The following is a 6,148-nucleotide window of genomic DNA, read 5'->3' on the forward strand; positions in this document are numbered from 1 at the left end:
TCAAACGTGGATTCATTTGAGTGGTGCGTGAATTAAGGAGTGAGTTTTGTGCAGCGAGGGATGCGATGTTTAAAATTTTGATACGCTAGGTACGTTTATTAAGTTAAGTTTTTTAGTTAATATCTTTGACTTTTTACACTTGGTCCGTATGCTTATCTTCCCTATTAATATTCATGTTTTAATATTATATTATTATATTATATTACAAGATATGTAATGTTTAAAGATGTTATAAGTAATTAAGACTATAAGTTAATATTTTTGACTTTTGATATTTGGTCTGTATACTTTTTTTTAAATTGATATTCGTATGTCAATATTATACTAAATTTCGTATGTTAACCCGGATGCTGGCTATGTCATGAGTATGGAATGTTCACTTGTTTACCTTGTTATTGTAGACGATGACGTCATGATGTGATAACCTGTATTCTTCCCAAAGGTCTAATCTATACACTTACATTATAAATTATTTCTAATTATTTCTGATTTCACGGGAACCAATATTTATTATTATAATAGCTTTAAAACCCATGGCAACCATTAATAAACAAAAATATCCACCGTAAATATAAACATCCCGTTTGAGCACCTCCCCGGAATGGGCCTACTGGGTCCGATTGTGAATCTAAACCATTCAAGAGCCCACTCAAGCACACACAAAAAATGTAATCAAAATCTGTCCAGCCGTTTAGGAGGAGTTCGCTTACAAACACACGTAAATTAGAATCTAATATATAAAATTCTCGTGTCACAGTGTTAGTCTCGATACTCCTCCGAAAGTATAAAATATATTTAATATAACTAGTTTCTATTTGTTATATTTGGACAATTTTTACACTAATTATAAAATGCTAAATGCTAATATAATAGATAGGTAAAAAAATATTGATTACTGCAGCTATACTAGGTATAGTTATCGAGTTCAAAAAAATCATTGAAATGGTAGGAATTCCTTTTGTACCATCTTGATCCAATTTGCTAAAATATAAGGTACTTTATGTTTAAATCTAAAATATTTTAATGGTTTTAAAACCCATGGCAACCATTTGTACCTCAAATGTACTGTTATACCTCGATAACAGTTGATATTATTATAGTAGATTCGATTCATTTAAGATTAAAAAAAAAATGTATACATATGAATACTTGGTTGCAAATTTATAATAATTTTTAGTCATAAGAAGTAATAACAAACAATTTCGAAGAATAATTAAACAATGATTGATATTTAATCATGCAACTGCCTCAGGGATTAAAGTATTTCATCATAATGCATCAAGAACTATATTGCCATGACTAATATAGATAAACCCCAACTTTCCCAAGATTTACAAATGTTTTAAAACAATTACCAAGTAGGTATTTTGAATTTATCAGTGTCAATTAAGTGAATTAACCGTTGCGTACGTTTAATTATAATTGATAATAATAATTATTAGTAAAATTTGGTAATTATTGATCTTAATCAGACATAATTTAAATTGAAAATAGATGACAAAAAGAATTAATGATTAATAAAATGTTTAATATCAGTGTCTATTTTTATTTTTAATTCATTTAAGGTAATTGCAGAGATACTTCATTGGAATATTTGACTTTTGAATTAATAATTATAAAAAACATAATAATATCATGGGTGCCGGTTAATACATAGGTACTTTATAATTGAACTTCGCAAATAAAATCATTATATTCATCTAATACATAAAATGATTTTGGACCAATTACCATCTTACATTGATGTAAAAAATCAAAACGCAATTTAAACATATTATTAATTACATAAAATAATTTATTTCTATAAATTGAATCAATATAATTACATAAATTCACACACATCAACGCACTAATTATGATTATATTTGGAAACACATAAGACAATCAGACTAAGAAGGTATCATACAAATAAACAATTATATTGTGATAAAAGAAAAAAACCCTGTCAAAAACAAATAAATAATAGTACCTAACAGTCATTGTACCTCACCTCCGGCATTAAAGAAAAAAAAACCAAACATAGAGATCATCAATCATTTTTTCAATAAAAAGGTTATAAAAAATAATTATACTATTTTAGACCATCTCACAGCAGATATCAAAAGAAATGTTACAAATAGTCATCACGTCATGACGTCATCGTCTACAATAACAAGGTAAACAAGTGAACATTCCATACTAATGACATAGCCAGCATCCGGGTTTACATACGAAATTTAGTATAATATTGACATACGAATATCAATTTAAAAAAAAGTATACAGATAAAATATCAAAAGTCAAAAATATTAACTTATAGTCTTAATTACTTATAACATCTTTAAACATTACATATCTTGTAATATAATATAATAATATAATATTAAAACATGAATATTAATAGGGAAGATAAGCATACGGACCAAGTGTAAAAAGTCAATGACATTAACTAAAAAACTTAACTTAATAAACGTACCTAACGTATCAATACTTTAAGCATCACATCCCTCGCTGCACAAAACTCAATCCTTACTTCACGCACCACTCAAATGAACCCACGTTGATCAATGAATCAAAAAACGAGGACGCACGAATAAGCAAATACCTAAATCAAAATAACAGTAAATCACAAAGACATTCAAAACTTAATATAATATTAATAGAAAAGATAAGCATACGGACCAATAGTACTTATTAAAAATCAAAAATATTAATTCCTTCATGCATCACGCATCTCTCACCATACAAAAACACACACGACATTACTTTAATCACCATTCAAAAGAATCCATATCAATTAATTAATCGCAAAACAAGCAAGCATGACTAAGCAAAGTAGGTATTAAGAACAAAAACCACTCATTTCTCGAAAAAAATAACAAGCACAAACAAGCACATGTAGTATCAATATATCAAAAGAGAAGAGAGGACAATCTCCATACGAGCTTGGCAAGCGAGATGGGATCGGGCTGCAACGACACCGGACGCCGTCGGCCGCAAATGGACCCACAGGCTAATACCAAACCTCGCTCGATGGCTAGCTAAGCCCACGCTGGTGCTGACGTACCACCTCACCCAGGCGCTGTCGGGACACGGGTGCTTCCGCAGTTACCTGGCAAAAAGAGATCGGGCTGAGGACAGCTATTGCGGCTACTGTATGGACCCTGACGACACGGCCAAGCACACGGTGTTTGCCTGTCCAAGGTGGCTTGACGACCGAGCCCGGCTAACGGACATATTGAGGAGACCCCCAAACGCTGGTGACGTGGAAGATATCCTGTGCGGTCCCTGCCCGGCCGACCTGCCAGACGATACAGAATCTCGGCGCAGAGTCCTCGCTCAGTTTGCGATCAATCGACGGGAGCTCACAGCCATGTGCGAGTCGATCCTGTCGACGAAAGAAGCCGACGAGCGTGAAGAGCAGGCGCACCGATGACCGGCCACCCCCGGGACCAACGATGAAGAACGGTCTGATTCCCCACGGTTCGCGGAATCGCGAAATGTCGGAGTGTCACCGACCACGTTCTTCATCCCCCCCACTTGTGACACCACGGGAGGGACGACGATCACCGCATCGTATGGACGAAGAGACTATACGGACAGTACGAGACTGCTAGGCGGCAGACTCCGGTCGGCCCGCCAAAAGACGAACATCCCACCTACTCATGGAAAAAAGGAAAAACATTAATTTGTAAATTGGTATGTTATGTCATGTATAAAGGGGGGTAAGTCGGGGAATTGTCCCGTCTACCCCCCACGTATGTATATATATTGTTGTTTACTTCAATAAACGACGGCGGCGTCGCGAAAGTAATGCGCAAGCAATTCCCGCGGCGCCGTCGGTTCAAAACTGGAAAAAAAAAAAAAAATGTACCTACTTTCTGTTAATAATAAATTATTGTAAATAAAAAAAAATATGATCTTTGTAACGAGCTAACTATTATCAAAAAAAAAAGAAAACACTTTAATAAAGTCTAAACACGATAACTATAGCTGCAGTAATCAATATTTTTTTACCTACCTATTATATTAGCATTTAGCATTTTATAATTAGTGTAAAAATTGTCCAAATATAACAAATAGAAACTAGTTATATTCAATATATTTTATACTTTCGGAGGAGTATCGAGACGAACACTGTGACACGAGAATTTTATATATATATAATTCTACTGTACGTGTGTTTGTAAGCGAAGTCCTCCTAAACGGCTGGACAGATTTTGATTACATTTTTTGTGTGTGCTTGAGTGGGCTCTTGAATGGTTTAGATTCACAATCGGACCCAGTAGGCCCATTCCGGGGAGGTGCTCAAACGGGATGTTTATATTTACGGTGGATATTTTTGTTTATTAATGGTTGCCATGGGTTTTAAAGGTATTATAATAATAAATATTGGTTCCCGTGAAATCAGAAATAATTAGAAATAATTTATAATGTAAGTGTATAGATTAGACCTTTGGGAAGAATACAGGTTATCACGTCATGACGTCATCGTCTACAATAACAAGGTAAACAAGTGAACATTCCATACTAATGACATTGCCAGTATCCGGGTTTACATACGAAATTTAGTATAATATTGACATACGAATATCAATTTAAAAAAAAGTATACAGACCAAATATCAAAAGTCAAAAATATTAACTTATAGTCTTAATTACTTATAACATCTTTAAACATTACATAGTAATATAATATAATAATATAATATTAAAACATGAATATTAATAGGGAAGATAAGCATACGGACCAAGTGTAAAAAGTCAAAGATATTAACTAAAAAACTTAACTTAATAAACGTACCTAACGTATCAAAATTTTAAACATCGCATCCCTCGCTGCACAAAACTCACTCCTTAATTCACGCACCACTCAAATGAATCCACGTTGACCAATGAATCAAAAAACGAGGACCCACGAATAAGCAAATACCTAAATCAAAATAACAGTAAATCACAAAGACATTCAAAACTTAATATAATATTAGAACATGAATATTAATAGAAAAGATAAGAATACGGACCAATAGTACTTATTAAAAATCAAAAATATTAATTCCTTCATGCATCACGCATCTCTCACCATACAAAAACACACACGACATTACTTTAAGCACCATTCAAAAGAATCCATATCAATTAATTAATCGCAAAACAAGCAAGCATGACTAAGCAAAGTAGGTATTAAGAACAAAAACCACTCATTTCTCGAAAAAAATAACAAGCACAAACAAGCACATGTAGTATCAATATTACTATATTATAATAATATACATTATAGGGTATGAATTGAACAAGCATCCGTACAGACTTTGGAGTTTGTGATTGTGTGAGTCGTGTATAACACACAAAGGTTAAAAATAAGTTATCTACGGGTCATTCGTTTCGTCTGTGTGTGCTGACCAAATATATAATGATTTGTAACTGCTATACCTATACTGGAGGGAATGAAACAAAAAACTGTTCGATGTACCTACTTTCTGTTAATAATAAATTATTGTAAATAAAAAAAAATATGATCTTTGTAACGAGCTAACTATTATCAAAAAAAAAAGAAAACACTTTAATAAAGTCTAAACACGATAACTATAGCTGCAGTAATCAATATTTTTTTACCTACCTATTATATTAGCATTTAGCATTTTATAATTAGTGTAAAAATTGTGCAAATATAACAAATAGAAACTAGTTATATTCAATATATTTTATACTTTCGGAGGAGTATCGAGACTAACACTGTGACACGAGAATTTTATATATTAGATTCTAATTTACGTGTGTTTGTAAGCGAACTCCTCCTAAACGGCTGGACAGATTTTGATTACATTTTTTGTGTGTACTTGAGTGGGCTCTTGAATGGTTTAGATTCACAATTGGACCCAGTAGGCCCATTCCGGGGAGGCGCTCAAACGATTTGTTTAGATTTACGGTGGATATTTTTGTTTATTAATGGTTGCCATGGGTTTTAAAGGTATTATAATAATAAATATTGGTTCCCGTGAAATCAGAAATAATTAGAAATAATTTATAATGTAAGTGTATAGATTAGACCTTTGGGAAGAAGACAGGTTAATTTAAATATGATTAAATTTGGTTTTTTTTTATTCATCTGATATTAGTATGGTTGGGTTAGGTTAGGATTTTGTATCAATTGATAATATATTGATCCA

Source organism: Acyrthosiphon pisum, chromosome A2 (assembly GCF_005508785.2).
Source record: "Acyrthosiphon pisum isolate AL4f chromosome A2, pea_aphid_22Mar2018_4r6ur, whole genome shotgun sequence".
Taxonomy (NCBI): domain Eukaryota; kingdom Metazoa; phylum Arthropoda; class Insecta; order Hemiptera; family Aphididae; genus Acyrthosiphon; species Acyrthosiphon pisum.